Below are 16,452 nucleotides of genomic sequence, written 5' to 3' on the forward strand. Positions count from 1 at the left end.
AGATCGCTAGGGTCTTAAATGTCAAATTGAAGAGGCTATATTTAATATTAGAGACAATTGAGAGCTACTCAGAATTTTTGAGCAGAGACCTGCCCTATATCTTATATCTTAGGAAGATTCATTTTAGTGTCTTAAGTGAAGGGCAGATTGAAGAAGGGAGAAACTGGAAGCAAGTGAACCACTTTGTGCAGTATTTTAGTGCCCTGTGCCAGAGAAGCATTGAAGGCCAGAACTAGAATAGCAGCAATATAACTGGAGAGAAGAGGATGGATGCAAAAATATATCTTGAAAGTACAACTGACAAGGTTTGACTACTGATGGTAGACGGTAGAATAAGAAGATTCTTAGGTTATGAATTTGGAATGAGAAGTGTTTATTGCCCAAACTCTGAGGTGCAGTTAAATGGACTTTCGATGGAATTAGTTCATCGGTGCCTATATTTTAGTCCCTGAAAACAGACTAAGATTGGGGCCAGAACTGAATAGAAGGGGGCTTGAGTGCATTTGGGAAATTGCATAGCATTTCAACAATTCCAAGTTATTTCCTGACACACACAAAAAATCCATTTTTAAAACACGAATATTCTCCTGAGGATGTGTGTCTGGGAATCATGGAACAACATAACCTTCAAAGAATGAAAATTGTGGATTGCTCAAAGGCCAATGGAGAGACATATGGTGGGCATAATAAGTACGCAGCCACAAATTACCAGCAATGACTTGGGGACAAAAATGTGGTCATAAGGGATGTGTTAGAAATTTGTGATTGGAAAAGAAGTGGGGTCCATCATGTAGTGAGAGTAAAGGATAACAGATGGACAGCCCAAGTGCTACACTAGCAATCATGACATGTTATTAGATCTAGAGGAACGCTGCCAACCATGATGGTTTGATCCTCTGTGGAGAATTTATGGGAGAACATAGATAAGAATTATTGAGGATGAAAAATGTTGCTATCTATACTGTGGAAGAGAGTACCCAAGTCAATAACAACAATGCTGATGACAATAATAAAAGCTAGCTAGCATTTATATAGTACTTTAAGGTTTGCAAAGTACTTTATATATATGCTCATTCATTTGATTCTTATCTACCCTATGAAGTAGATGCTATTATATCCCCGCCAACAGATGAGGAAACCAAGGCAAACAGAAGTTAAATTATTTGCCATGGGTCACAGAGCTAGTTTGTATCTCAGGTAGGATTTGAATTCAGGTCTTCCTAACTCCAAGTTCTGGGCTCTATCCATCATGTGACTTATTTTATTAAGAGTCTACTAGGTGCAAGTCACTATACAAGACATGAAGATAAAATCAACATACAACTTGCTTAATTTATAAAGGAATAGGAAGAAGACTCATATAGTATGCACACAGATAATACAATATGGGGGGTGATGAGAGAGGGACAATAAAGAGACCTAGGAAAAGTCCTCTAGAAATATTTGAGAAGGAAAAATAAACACTTTCCATCTATAGGGATCTAAGAAGTTTACATGGAGAAGGTGGGATTTGAGCTTATCCTTGAAAGAAAATAAGAATTCTGGAAGTCACAGATAAGGAGAAAAGCCATTCCAAGCCATGAGGATGGCTTGATGGAATGCCAAATTTGAAGAAAAGCAAACAGCTCTGTTTAGATGGAATGTAAAGTGAATGAAGAGGAATAACTAGATGGAATGTAAAGTGAATGAAGAGGAATAATATGAAATAAACCTGGAAAAGAAGTTTAGAACCAGTCTGTGGAAGACTTCACAAAAGGTTGGTGTGGTTTCATAAAGCACAGGTCATGCAAGATGAACTTCAATTTCCTTTTTGGACAAAATGACTTAATAGAGAGAATCTCAGTCAAATATACTTCATATACTCTCCTCCAGTCCCCTCCCCTTTCCTCTTCTCTCCTCTTTCTCCCTCTGTGTAGATATGTAAAGTTATACACACATATACATATTTTATTTTTTAATTTTTTAATCAGTGACTTAGATGATGGCATACTTGTCCTAATATAGATTACATGAAGCTTGGAGAGATGGTGAACATGATTATAGACTCCAGAATATGAATTATCTCAACAGGCTAGAAGAATGGGGCTGAATCAAATATGATAAAGGCAACTCGGGAGCAATATGAACATAATAAACCCTTTTTACACAAATAAAGTCAAATCTAAACAGTCAGAGAAATATCAACTACTCATGGGTGGGTCATACCAATATAATAAAATGGCAATCCTACCTAAACTAATTTACTTATTCAGTGCTATACCAAACTATTAAAAATTGTTTTTATAGAGCTAGACAATATAATAACAAAATTCATCTGTAAGAACAAAAGGTCAAGAATATCAACAGAATCAATGAAAAAAATGTGAAGGAAAATTGACTAGCAGTACCAGATCTTAAGCTATATTTTAAAGTCGTAATCATCAAAACTATATGGTACATGTAAGAAATAGAGTGGTGGATCATTGGAATAGTAGTAGTAAATGACCATGTTAAGCTAGTGTTTGATAAATACAAAGACTCATGCTTTTAGGACAGAAATAGCTTGGAAACAAGAAAGCAGTTTGGCAGAAATTAGTTATAGACCAATATCTCACACCATATACCAAGATAGGGTTAAAATAAGTATGTGGCTTAGATATAAAGAGTGATATTAAAAGCAAATCAGGGGATCTTAGAATATTTTACTTGTCAGATCTACGGATAAAGGAAGAATTTATGACCAAACAGATATAAAATGGATAATTTTAATTAGATTATATTTAAGAGTTTTTGCACAAATGAAACCATTACAAAAAAAAAAAAAGATTAGAAGCAAAGTAGGAAACTAGGGGAGGGGGTGGGGATTGTTACAACATGTTTCTCTGACGAAGGCATTATTTCTCAGATATATGGAGAATTGAGTCAAATTTATAAGAATCTGAGTCATTCCTCAATTGATAAATGGTCAAAAGATATGAATAGGCAGTTTTCCAAAGAAGAAATCATAGTTATCTATAGTTACATGAGAAAATACTCTAAATCACTATTGATTAGAGAAATGAAAAAATTTTTAAAACTTTGAGGGCACCAGCTCATACTATCAGATTGACTAATATGACAGAAAAGGAAAATATTCAATGTTGGAGGCAATGTGGGAAATTGGGACACTAATGCACTGTTAGTGGAGTGGTAAACTGATACAACCATTCTGGAGAGCAATTTGGAACTGTGTCCAGAAAGCTATATGAATAAAAACATTTATAGTAGCTCTTTTTGTGGTGGCAAAAAATTAGAAACTTAAGGGATACCCATCAATTAGGGAATGTTTGAACAAATTGTGGTGTATGATTGTAATAATACCATTGTGCTATAAGAAATGATGAGCAGGATGCTTTCAGAAAGAACTGGGAAGACTTATATGAACAGCAGAATGAGCAGAAACAGAAGAACATTGTACACAATCATAGCAATGTTACACAATAATCAACTATGAATGACAGCTATTCTCAACAATACAAAGATCCAAGACAATTTTGAAGGATTTATGATGAAAAATGCTATCTACTTCCAGACAAAGAATTTATGGAGTCTGAATGAAGATCAAAGCATACCTCTCTCTTCCTTTGTTCCTTCATTCCTCCATTCTTCCTTCTTTCCTTCCTTCCTTCATTTGTTCATTCATTCATTCATTCATTTGTTCCTTCCTTCATCTATTTTCTTTTGTAACATGGCTAATATGGAGATGTATATTTGAATGACTACATATATATAATCTATATCAAATTGCTTGCCTTCTTATGAAGAGGGAAGAGAGAATTTGGAACTGAAAATTAAAAAAAAGAATTTTAAAATTGTTTTTACCTCTAACTGGAAAAATACATAAAATTTTTCACTTAAAAATGTTATTTGGACTTTTGAGGCAATTTATACAGGATAATATTTGAGGAGATAATACAGTCAAAAGAAAATTTTGAGGGGTTTTTGTCATTGTTGGTTAGTTGGATGCTTTTTCTCCCTTTTTTGTTTTTTAGAATGGGGGAGAACTAAGCATATTTAAATGCAATAAGAAGAGTCTGAAGCTGAGAGACAGAATCATAGATTCCGTCTCTGAGGAGATGGGAAGGAATGGGATTAAAGGCAAATGGGCTTGTTCTGACACTCCCAATACCCCCCAAAAAGGCTATCTATTTTTGTGATCTAGAAGTTATGGGGGAAGAGTATAAGAATCTTAAAATCTTAGAGTTGAAAAGATCCTCTGAGTTCACCTATACCTAACATGAATACTCCTAATATCCCTGCTAAGTGATCATGAAGGCAGCTAAATGATGCAGTAGATAGGGCACTGTAAAAAATAAGGTTAATATATAATCCTTAAAATATTATATTTTATAAGATTTATTAATGATCACTAGAAGCAACAAAATAAAAAGGTAACAAAATAAAACCACGTGCCCATGGATAATCTACCTTTTCAAATAGCCTGCTCCACCAATGTCCCAGTCCAGGAAGGAAGGAGAGCTAGCCACAGAAGAACACCCTATTTATCCCCTTTCTACATCAGCATGTAATGACAGAAAGTCAGTGGGCTTCTAGGAAATGTAGTTCAAAGGCACAAGATTTCCATTTACACAGCACCAATCCTAGAATCAGGAAAACCCAAGTTCAAATCTTACCTCAGATACCTGTGTGACCTTGAGCAAGTCACTTAAGCCTGTTTGTCTAAGTTTCTCATGTGCTAGAGGGGGTCACCTGGGTGGCTCAGTAGATTGAGAGCAAAGCCTCAAGATGGGAGGTCCTAGGTTGAAATCTTGCCTCAGACACTTTCTATCCGTGTGACCCTGAGCAAGTCATTTGATCCCCATTGCCTAGCCCTTATTGATCTTCTGTCTTGGAACCAATACACAGTATTGATTCTAAGACAGAAGGTAAGGGTTTAAAAAAATGAGCTAGAGAAGAAAGTGGCAAACTACCCCAGGATCTCTGCAAGAAAACTCCAAATGAGCTCATGGAAAGTCAGACATGACTGAGACAACTGAACAACAAGAAGTGACCATCCAGTCTCTGCTTGAAGATTACCTCTGATTGAAATATCAATGAATCACTACTTTCAGAGATGGATAAGTTAATTTTTGGACAACTGAAGTGCTTCCTGTCCCTCTCCTCCCATATCTAGCCTGATCAGAGTTGACATTTCTAGGTCCAATTCCTACATGGGTACTTTGCTACTGGCTTCTAGCTTTGTGGTAGGCCAAGGCTAGAAGAAAGATGCATATTAGCATAAGCATTAGGGCTTCTTTGCTTTGACTCTCCTGTTGGCTTTCCTGCTTTGACTCTCTGGGTCAGAGAGTGAAGAGTTAAGATGTCACAATGGATGAAATATTGGAATTGGGGTGAGGACAATCTAAGTTGAAATCCTGCCTCAGACAGGCACCTAGCTGTGTGTGACCCTGAGAAAGTCACTTAACCACTCTTTCTCATCTACAAAATGAGGAAATTCATAGTATCTACCTCACAGGGTGGTTGTGAGGATTAAATATGTTAACACATGCAAAGTGCCTTCCAAATTTTAAAGCACTATGTAAATGCTGGTTATAGTTGTTGTTGTTATTATTATTTCTGCCCTAGTGGACTACAAGATCAGAGGCAGAAAAGTTTAGAATGATGGCAGTGAGGTCTGTCTGTGGGTAGCTGGAAAAGAATGGAGGGAGATAAAGGTAATATGGAAATCTCAAAGGCTGAGAGGAGGGGTTAGGACACAGAGAAAAAGAGGCTGAACCAGATAATCAACTCCTAGAGAAAGAAGAAATGACAGGAAAAGGATCTGGAAGTGGTGTTATAAATGGAAAAAGTCAACCTCAATGGTGAAGAGTGATGGTGCCAGAGAGAGGGTTGGGAAGAGTCAGGGGGCCATCCTATTGGAGGATGGATTCAAGTAGATAAGCCAGTCCCTGGGCCTATGTTGGCCTTTTCCATTTGGTATTTTGTTTTTTGAAGCCATGACTAAACACTGTGCTAAAGGTGGACATGCTGAAGCTTCAGGACAATTTGTGAGTCTGAGAGCTCTGAACATGTAATGTCCAATGAGAAGAGCAGAAGTTTATGACAGTGGCATAAGAAGGGGAAATGGCTCTGTTGGATAAGACAGACACCCAGTAAGAAGACTGAGGCTCAAGACCTAATCATTTTACCAGTGGACACATAGCAAGAGTTATTTGGATAGTACAGTGCCAAAGTCAAATGTAGAATGCCCAATTAGCTATTTTATGTTTAGCTGATTTACATTTATATATATATATATATATATATATTTGTGTTTGTCTCTGTTTATGCCACTTATCTATTTTTATATGGTCTTCTCTTCTCCATTAGAATGTAAGCTTATAGCCAGAAGACATGGTTCAAAGCAGCTAGGTGTCTCAATGGATCAAGAAATAGAGAGAGAAGCTATTCCAGGTATAGCAGATAGCTGGAGCAAAGGCATGGAGGTAAGAGATGGGAGGTGAGGTACGATAAACAGCAAGTAGGTCATTTTACTTGGCTGAAACAAAGACTATTTAAGAAAACATCAAGTGAAATAAGTCTATAAGTTAAAACCAGATTTTGAAGGTGAAAAAACACGAATTTGTCATGACCCAATCAACATACTTGCATAACTTCTTCCTGCACTATTCAACGATTCAGGAACAAAAGGAGAGAATTCTGGCAAATAGTGAGAATGACTTGTGTTGGGGACTTGCCAGGGTATGAATGTTGCTAGTAGGGTGAGGGATTCAAGGGTAAAAGAGTGAATAGTTGTAGGGTTACCATAGAGTGTTAACACTGCAAAAGGAAGAAAATGAGGACAAAGCAAGGGTGACAGACTGAGAGAACAGGGAGGGATGGAAGGTGTGATAGGAATGAGTAATAAATTAAGGAAAAGTAAGGCAGAGGGGAAAATAGGACAGATGATTATGATCAAAAAGAGCAATTTTATTGTTCAAAGTCAGAGGTAGAAAAGTTTAGAATGATGGCGGTAAGGTGTGATTCTGTGGGTAGCTGGGAAGAATAGAGATATAGGTAATGTGGAAGTCTCAAAGGTTGAGAGGAAGGATTAGAATAGAGAGAGAGAGAACATAAGCCATGTACTGAACTCCTTGAGAAAGGGAAAATGACCTGACATACTGCAGACGACAGGGATAGGATCTGGAAATGGTACTATATATGGACAGAGTAAACCTCAAAGATGGAGAGTGCTTGTGCCGGAGAGAGGGCTGGTAAGTGTCAGTGGGAGCTACTGTTCCTCCTCTTGCCCAGTGCGTCAGCCCTTACCCTCATGGTTTGTGTGGTAACAGAAGGCAGTGCTGGTGTCTTCATAGATGGTTATTTTGGTCCAGACAGCCCTGTGGTGAAGAGGCCTCTCATCTCAATATTTGTAGAGAGTTGGGGGGGGGGGGGGCGCGGAGAGGTGGTGTAAGAGAATGAGTGATTGGTCTAGCAAATACCTAATAATTGGACCACTCAAAGGGCTGGCCTGAATTCATACTCTACACAGTAGTGGTGAAGGATAAAACTTTCCCAAGAGTAACTTTGAAGTTAGGAGAACTTAGCTCTCAGTTGATCTGGGTGATGAAAGATCAAATGGGAAATTAAAGAGAGAGTGAAGATGAAAGAGAGGAAATGCTTGATAGGGCAAGCATCTGAAAATGAGTAAAGGGATTCCATGATACAAGGGGTTAAAACTGCCTTGGAAAGAAGAGCAACCTATGGTTGAGTGTGGTCGCACATATCTGTTATCTCAGCTCCAAAGGAGACTGAGGCTGTTGAATCTCTTGAACTAGGAAGTTCTGAGATGCAATGGGCTAAGTTGATTGGGTGACCACACTAAGTCCAACATCAATGTTATGGGCCCCTGGGAGCAAGAGAGGGAGGGAGCACCAGGTTGCCTAGAAAGAGGCAAAGGAGCTCAGGGCTAAGCTCTCATGACCCTCAAATGACCTTAATGATGCTCAAACAGCCACTGCACTTTCAACTCTGGGTAAAATAGAGAGATCTTCTAAAAAAAAAAAAAGTCAACCTCACCATCCAGAACTGAAGGAATGGAGCAAAGGATTCGCGAATCCTTTAATTCAAAGGAGATTTTTGAGGTGTGGAACAGGGGAGATGAAGAAATTATAAGGGAGGGCATCAATTTTCTCAGTAAAGTAGGAAGTGAGGTCAATTGTGGAGAGAAGAATGTTGGGGAAAGAATTAGGGGAGAGAGGAGAAGGCTTGGTGATCATAAGATCAATGAAATTTAGACTTAGAAGGAACCTTTATAGATCAGTGAGTTCAATCCTGTGTACATACTAATGAATAGAGTATCACAGGAGCTGGGCTGGAAAGGACTGACATTGGAAAGAGATACCCAAAGTGGTGACTTACTTAAGGTGGCAGAGATAATAAGTGACAGATTGGATTTGAACCTGGGTCCTCTGACCCCAAATCATATGCTCTTTTCACTAGACCACACTGCTACTTAACTGTAAGTACTGTGTCTTCATTTATAAAAAGTCAAGGTTAATATGATTTTTTCTTCCTGTAGTATGACCACTTCTTAGTCATTGGGCAATGATCTCACATTCAGAGTATCAATGGTTAAATTAAGAATTTAGAGATGGTTTCCAAACTTATGATTCTTAGCTCACTTTCTCTACACATTTTTTCTTCTATTCTGAACTAAGAGCACCGTCATCTGTCATCTTCGATGTGGCCCCCTCCTTTTTGTCATGGGGACTCAGGAGTCATCCAAGACCTGCTGGCCACCCATGGATGGATTGTCTGCTGGACAGATTTCTAAAGACTAAATATGGCCCATATGAGTTGATGGTAGGCACTCATTGCCATGTATATGTTGCTGGAGCCCTTTATGGGAAGGGTTACCTCTAGGACCTCAAGTAATATTTATCTGATTAATTATTTCCATAGCCAAGTAATTCTTTATCTACTGGTCAGTATATGTATTTTTCCTTTTAAAAATATGATATATATTTCAAACATCAAAAATCTACCATCTTATTCTACCACCCCAACTCTGCTCCACGCACATACACACACATTGCCAATTGAGAACTAAAGAAAAATAACATCTATTGCAGTTGTATATAGTTAATCAAAACAGCTCTTCACATTGGCCATATCCAAAAATATATGTCTCTTTCCATACTTGGAGACGCCTCCCCTATCAGGAGGTGGGAAGCAATGATCCTCTGGAGTTGGGATTAGTCATTATGCTGATCAGAGTTCCTAAGCTTTTCAAAGTTGTTTGCAATCCATTTTGTTGTCATGTATAAATTGTTTTCCTGGTCCACTTTATTTCACTCTGAATAAATTCGTACATGTCTTCCCAGGATTCCTGGTTACTCCATTGTTAAGTCTGTAGTGGCTGGTCTTTGGCAAGCTCTCTTTTGATCAATGGGGTTGTACTTGATGTATTTTCATTATGGAAGAACCTATCAGAAGCTATGCTCTGCTGTCATAACCCTCAAGAACCCACAGCCACCTCTATGCCACAATCAGATTTTAGTGGATGAAGAGTTAAGAGAAATGCTAGGAGAAAACATTAGCATAGCACAAAGAGACAGCCAGGCCCAGGCTGTCCTGGGAGAAAATTCTTCAGGTTTTTAATCTGGGAAGAGGGAGATTCTGTTTGGCAAGCCGGAGGATACTCTGCATCTGCAGAATATGTATGCGAGGACACTGGATTGGTCAGGGAAATTACCTAGGCAGCTAGGCACTGTAGCTAGGTACAAGCTGGACTTGGAATCAGGAAGACAGGGGTCCAAATCCTGCATCAGACACTAGTTATGTGACACTGGGAAACTTATTTAACCTCTCTGTGCCTAAATTTCCTAATCTGAAAAATCAATAGGTTGGACTCAATGTCCTCTGAGGTTCCTTCTAGCTTGAAATCTATGCTTCTGTAACTCCCAAGAGTTTAATATGGAGGGAGGGAATATAACAAGAAAAAAAGAACAAATTTAACCAGATACTATAGCTTGATTTGAGCAGAAAGAAGTGGATACTGAATCTAGGTTTACAGATAGAAGGGGTTTCCCATGTTCTGGGAAGTGTTCCCAGATGAAAAGGATGTTTCTAGGTAATTATACCAGGTGAGATAGGAGTAGTGTCCTAAACTAAGCATTTCTGGAGCAGATGCAACAACTCTGTTGGGAGACAGACAATTTCTTGAGACCTGATAGTCAGTGAAAGACATTCATGCCTGCTGGACAAAGAGAAAAACCCAGATTCCTACTAAAAACCGCCCTCAAAGCTTTTAGCCTGAGGGATTTTAGATGTTGGAGATCTATTTATACCAACAAGACTGATCATAAAACTCATTCTATTAGTCAATAAATGTTTGCCATCAGGAACAAAACACTCTGGAGACAATAAACTGAATGAGAAATGATTTCTGATCAGAAGGAAAGTTCCTTCTAGTAAAAGAAAGGATATGAGAATTACCACAATACTAGTCATAAGGAATAAAGGCAGGCAGATGTCTTTGACTGGTGATGAAAAGATAATTTATTTATAAAATCCTAGGGAATCAGCTAAGTAACTAATTGAGCCAATGAATAGCTTCAGTAAGGTTTTAGATTATGAAATAAATCCAGAAAAATCAATAGCATTTCTCATAACAATAACAAATAGCTGTAAACAACAAATTTCATATCAGTCTACCAAAGCACACTCAACACCTATAGAGATTTAATTACAAAAGCTCCTTAAAGAAATAAAGAACAACTTAAAAATCTGGAGGAATGATGTGTTCATGGCTGGGTCATAACAATATACAAACCATCATACAAGATATACTGTTGCATTAAACTACCAAAGGAGCATTTTACAGAGTTAGATAAAATAAAAACAAAGTCAAAATATCTAGGCCATCAAGGGAAATAAGAAAAGGCACACAAAAATTGGAAAATGAGGGGATGCCCTTCAATTGGGGAATGGCTGAACAAATTGTGGTATATGTTGGTGATGGAATACTATTGTGCTAAAAGGAATAATAAAGTAGAGGAATTCCATGGAGACTGGAACAACCTCCAGAAAGTGATGCAGAGCGAGAGGAGCAGAACCAAAAAAACATTGTACACAGAGACTGATACATTGTGGTACAATCGAAGGTGATGGACTTCTCCATTAGTGGCAATGCAATGTCCCTGAACAATCTTCAGGGATCCAAAAAATACTATCCACAAGCAGAGGATAAACTGTGGGAGTAAAAACACCGAAGAAAAGCAACTACTTGACTACAGGGTTGGAGGAGATAAGACTGAGGAGAGACACTAAATGAACACTATAATGCAAATTCCAACAACAGGGAAATGGAACAAGAACACATGTGATAACCAGTGGAATCATGCGTCGGCTATGGGAGAGGGAAAGCCGGGGGGGGGGGGGGGGGGGAGGAGGAAAAGAAAATGATCTTCGTTTCCAGTGAATAATGTATGAAAACGACCAAATAAAATAATGTTAAAAAAAAAAGAAAAGGCACAAATGCAAGGGAAATGGTGCCTTCAGACCTCTGACTATATTATAAAGCAACAATCATCAACCCTAGTAGGCATTGACTAAAAAATCAAAAAGTAGATTAATGGAACAGACTAGAAAAGGAAGAATAAAAAATAACTCAATAACCTATTATTTGATAAGCCCCCAAATTTAATTTACCTAGAAAAGAATTCCCTATTTTATAAGAATTATTGAGAAAGAAAGGGGGCAGCTGGGTGGCTAAGTGGATTGAGAGTGAGGCCCAGAGATGGGAGATCCTGGGTTCAAATCTGACCTCAGACACTTCCCAGCTGTGTGACCTTGGGCAAGTCACTTAACCCCCATTGCTTAGCCCTTACCACTCTTTTGCCTTAGAACCAATACCTAGTATTGATTCTAAGACAGAAGGTAAGGGTTTAAAAAAAGGAAAAAAAAGAATTATTGAGAAAAGTGGGAAGCAGCCTAGCTGTAATTAGGCTTAAACTGACATTTTACACCATATTCCACAAAAATTCAAAATGGATGTGACCTGAATATTAAAGACCACACCATTAAAAAACTAGAAGAGAAGTAAAATTTCTAACTTTCATGCAACTATGACTAGAGGCTGAATTCTTAAACAAACAAAGAAAAAGGACTTACAAAAGATTTAGAAAGAGAATTTTGGTCCCATTGAATTCTTCTGCAAAAGCAAAATGAATGCATCTAGAGATAAGAAGATCAAATGGGGAAAATCTCACATCAAATCACTTAATAAATAAATATTTATTAAGGGGGCAACTAAGTGACTCAGTGGATAGAGAGACAAGCCTAGAGATGAGAGGTCTTGAGTTCAAATTTGACCTCAGACACTTCCTAGTTATATGACCCTGAGCAAATCATGTAATCCCTATTGCCCAGCCCTTACCTCTCTCTTGCTTTAGAATCAGTACACATTATTGATTCTAAGACAGAAAGTAAGGGTTTTAAAAAATTTTAAATAAACATTTATTAAATGACTACAATGTGCCATACTAAATTCTTAGAATACAAAGACAAAAAAGAGAGTTTCTGCTCTCAAAGAGCTCCGGGTCTCATGGGGGTGATGTGCAAACAACTATGTACAAACAAGATAGAACCAGATAGATATGTGTGTATACATATGTATACATATATGTGTCTATATGTGAATATATAATATATATGCATGGGGGGGGTCTTCCTATAAAAAGTGGGATTTTAGCTAGAACTCAAAGGAAGTCAGGGAGATCAGCTGAGGGGAGAGAACATTCCAGGCAAGGAGGAGAGCCAGAGAAAATGCCTGTAGTCAGAAAATGGAGTGTTTGAAATTGAGTGTAGTAGCAAGGAGGCCAATATCACTAGATTACAAAATACATGGTATGAGGCAGCGTAAAGTATAAGAAGCCTGGAAAGGCAGGGAGGGTGTGCCAGGTTATAAAAGGATTTGAATGGAAAATCAAGGATTTTCTATTTGATCCAGGAGGAGATAGGGAGCTACTGGAGTCTACTAGATGGGGGCATGTGAAATGGTTAGATCTACATTTTAGGGAGCTCACTTTGGCAGTGAGTGGAGGATAGACTGGATGGGGAGAGACTTGGGGCACCGTGATGAAACAGCAAGCTATTACAATAGTCCAGGTGATTAGGTGATGGAATTTGCATGATGTCAGAGGAGTATGAGAGAGGTGTTACAAAAGTAAAATTGACAGGCCTTGGCAACAGACTGAATATGGCTGAGGGTGAGAGAGTAAGGAGGCAAGGATGACATCTAGGTTGTGAGCTTGGGTCACTGAGATGATAGTGATACCCTCAACAGTCATAGAGAAATTAGGGAACTGAAGCGCAAAACCTATTCCACAACAGACAAACTATCAAAGGAGGTGAATTAATAGTTCTCAAAAGAATAAATGCAAACTATTAACAATCATATGGAAAGAATGCTTCAAATCATCAATAATAAGAGAAACATAAATCAAAAGACCCTTTAAGTTGTGCCTCATTCCCAGAAAACTGGCAAAGATGACAGAAGTCAGGAAGATGAAAATAGTCAATGTTGGAGGGGTGATAGACTATAAATGCACTAATGCCCTGTTGGTGGACCTGTGAATTATTATAACCATCCTGGAAAGCAACTTGGGATTATTCAGGAAAAGTGACTAAAATGTCCATGACCTTTGACACAGACACTCACTATTAAGCCTATATCTAAAGAAACCTCTAACAAAAAGAAAGACATCATTTATGCCAAAATATTTATAGCAACACTTTTCAGAAAGCAAAGGACTGGAAACAAAATAAATGTCCATTGATTAAGGGGTGGATAAAAAAACAACAACGACATGACCACATGAATTTAGTGGAATATTACTGTAAGAAACAACAAATGTGAAGAATATAGAGAAGCATGGGAAGGCAGACAAATGAACTGATTCAAAATAAAGTAAGCAAAGTCTAGAAAACCATCTACCCAATGACTATGATATAAGTGAAAAGAAAAGTTACTACAAAACAAACTGAATGTTGCAAAATTATAAAGACCAGGCTTGGCTCCTAGGAATGGATGTTAGAATATAACTCTGCTTTCTTCTTGGCAGAAGTACAGGTTTCACAGATATGGAACACTGACTACAATGTCAGATGTTTGTTGGGGGGGGTTCCCTGTATTTTTTCAATACTGAATTTTTTTTCTCTTTGAAAAAACTAATTCTTTGTTAGAAGGGGTGGCTGCCAGGAAGGGGTAAAATGGAAGAACATAGGGGGAAATATGGGCAATGTAAAAAAAAAAAGAAAAAATATCCCCCCCAATCATTTTTTTCCCCAAAGGACTACTAAATATGAGGAACTTTGGAAGACAAAAAAAGTAAATTGTGTATGGTCTCTGATCTTCATGAACTTATTATCTAATAGGCAAGATATGACCTGTAAAAACAACCACACTATAAATCAGTGTGTGAAAAGTACAATAAAGAAATAGACAACAAAAAGTAAGGGAATCAGGTCATTTCCATGTTGGTTAAGAGAAGCCTTCATAGAGGAAGGAGCATATAAGCTGGATCTTAAAGGATGGTTAGGCTCTTGGCAGAGAAACATCAATCCAGGTTCAGGAACAGTATGAACAAAATCAGAGGTAGAAAACCACAAGGCGGGGTGGAGGGGTGATGAATTGTTGATTTCAGTTTGAGTTCCAAGTACCTGTGAGAGAGTAGTGGGAGATAACATTGGAAAAGTGGTTGGTGCCAGTTCCTGAAGGATTTTGAATGTCAGGCTGAAGCAACTGGAATGTATTTTATTAGGTAGTGGGAAATGATCGAGGGTTTGTTTTTTGTTTTTCTTTTAGCAGGGAAATAACTTGATAGGAACTATACTTTAGAGCAATGGTTCTCAGACTTTTTAGTCTCAAGGTCCCTTTACACTCTTAAAAATTATTAAGGATTCCCTAAAGAGCATTTGTCTTTGTAGGTTATATCTATCAATATTTATCATATTAGGACATAAAATATATTAATAGTATTATGAAAATAATTTTGAGCTCGAGGACCTCATGAGCATCTCTGGGATCTCCAGAGGGCCCTACATCACACTTTGAGAAATGATGTTTTAAAGAAATTAATCTAGCAACTGCATATAAGAGGAATTAGAAGGAGGTAGGACAAGTGGGTAAAGCAATTGGGAGATTGTTGAAATAGGACAGTAAAAGAAGTATGAGGGAGAAATGTAAAATCCGATGCCCGGGTTAAAAAAAAATCAACATTAGAAATTCATGATGGGGAGGCATAGTTAGACAGAAGTTTGTCTGAAAAAGATCTGAGGATTTGAATGCACTGAGAACTCACTGAGTCAGCATGTGGCATGAAAGCCAAAAAAGCTAAGGCCAACTTGGACCAAACTGAGAGGCAGACCATCCAAGAGTAAAGAGTTGATAGTCCCTCTGTACTTCAGTATGATCAGAGAATATCTGGAGTATTGTGTTCAATCATGGGTGCCACAGTTTAAGACCATTGATGAGGAGCTGGGTGGCACAGTGGATAGAGAGCCAAGTCTAGAGATGGGAAATCCTGGGTTCAAATCTGACCTGTGTGATCTTAAGCAGGTCACTTAACCTCAATCACCTAGCCAGTACCACTCTAGGAACCCATATTTAGTATCAATTCTTAGACAGAAAGTAATGTGTTGTGTTGTGTTTTTTTTAAGGCCATTAATAAGATGGAGAGACTATCCAAAGAAGAGCAGCCAAGGCAGGGAAGGACCTTGATTTCTTGTCATATAAGAATTGGCTGAAATAACTGGAATGTTTTACCCTAACCACAATGTAGAATAAGTATAATAAATGTTTTTTGATTGGGATTAAGAAGACTGAGGAGAGGCATGATAGCTATTTTCCACAATCACATGGAACAAGGTTTTGGTTTGATTTGTTTGGCTCAAGGGGGAAGAAACAGAAGCAATGTGTAGAAACTGCAAAAGAGGCATAGGCTTAAATGTCAGGAAAAACTTGCTAACATCTAGAAGTCTAAAAGTGAAATGGGCTAGCTTGAATGGGGTAGGTTTTCCTTTACTGGGGTTCTTCAAGCAGAAGATGGATGACAGCTTGTCAAGTATATTCTAATGAGGATTCCTTTTAGGTATGAGTTAACCTGGGCAGCTGGGTGGTGCAGTGGCTAGAGTGCCAGGCCTGGAATTAGGAAGACCTGAATTAAAATCTGGCCTCAGACACCTACTAGCTATGTGACCCCAAGCAAGTCACTTAACTCTGTTTGCCTCAGTTGTCTCATCTGTAAATGAGCTGGAGAAGGAAATGGCAAACCATTCCAGTATCTTTGCCAAGAAAACCCCCAACAGGGATCATAAGGAGTTGGACATGCCTGAAAAATAACTGAACAACAACAACAAACAAGAATTCGACTAAATGTCTCCAGAAGCCTCTTCAAACTTTAAAGTTCATGAGTCTATGACTTGGAA

At 38.1% G+C, this 16,452-nt stretch overlaps 1 protein-coding gene across 1 annotated transcript in view; it reads right to left on the reverse strand.

Annotated features, from left to right (window-relative positions):
- NRG2 (neuregulin 2) overlaps positions 1 to 16,452 on the reverse strand; it is a 256,045-nt gene that overhangs the window by 81,479 nt on the left and 158,114 nt on the right.

Source organism: Monodelphis domestica, chromosome 1 (assembly GCF_027887165.1).
Source record: "Monodelphis domestica isolate mMonDom1 chromosome 1, mMonDom1.pri, whole genome shotgun sequence".
Taxonomy (NCBI): domain Eukaryota; kingdom Metazoa; phylum Chordata; class Mammalia; order Didelphimorphia; family Didelphidae; genus Monodelphis; species Monodelphis domestica.